Here is a 1,102-nt window from a genome sequence, read left to right as displayed (position 1 = left end):
TTTTTGTCCGAATAACTACTTTGATTATTTCCAAAGATTAAACAAAAGTTTGTCAATTGGTCAACATCTTGATGCAGATGAAGTATTGAAATCGATGAAGACCCTGAACACACAGACGTGACTCTAGTTACCAGAAAGCTGCTTCGACAGCTACAGCTGAACTCACCTTTTCTACCCTGAAACGAGTCAAATCTCAAATACTTCCTAAGCAGCTATGACGGGTATGACACCATCCAGGGTATGCTTACTCTTCTAGACACCTGGTACCACTTTTAATTGTGAAATACTAAATATATTAATTAATACTGATTAATATACTTTCTAACGTGAAAAGTTCAATAGCTGCTTCTAATGTTTCGCCAATATATTGTTGTATATCGTTAGTACTTGGTTTATTTACCCTTCATACTCATAGTGCTTGGTTTATTTACCCTCCATACTCATAGTGCTTGGTTTATTTATCCTCCATACTCATAGTGCTTGGTTTATTTACCCTCCATACTCATAGTGATTGGTTTATTTATCCTCCATACTCATAGTGATTGGTTTATTTATCCTCCATACTCATAGTGCTTGGTTTATTTATCCTCCTAACTCATAGTGCAAGACCGATTAGATGGACCGCTGATGATGAGCGTTATTGATGCACATTGTCTTGGCCAAGTTAAATTTTGGTTCAAAGATGCAATCCTTTATTAAGAAGTGTTTATCAATGGTCTCTTAACATTCTGTAGCTATTGTGTTTGGCAATATAAATTTATCAATACTGCCTTGAACATTTATTGCTAGGATTGTTCTGATAGAGTATGTTAAGGATTTTTTCTAGTGGTCATACTACACATACTATTCTGACATTTGACTATTGTTTGGGTATTATACTGATCTAAAAACGGTATCTTCTAGTTTGAAGTCTGCAGGTAAATTCACCTGCGTTTCTAATTCAGTGATTTGTGTCGAAATTTTAAATGTCATGGATTTTGAATCCATGTAATTCCTAATTGCAACGTTAGAAATCGTTTCACGTTTTCTTTGCTTGTTTCTGGTTGGTTTATGGACGCTTGTTATGACATTTTGAAAACAAATCGGAAGTCAACGATTATCG

This window comes from Lottia gigantea, assembly GCF_000327385.1.
Source record: "Lottia gigantea unplaced genomic scaffold LOTGIsca_305, whole genome shotgun sequence".
Taxonomy (NCBI): domain Eukaryota; kingdom Metazoa; phylum Mollusca; class Gastropoda; family Lottiidae; genus Lottia; species Lottia gigantea.
This window is presented reverse-complemented; position numbering follows the sequence as displayed.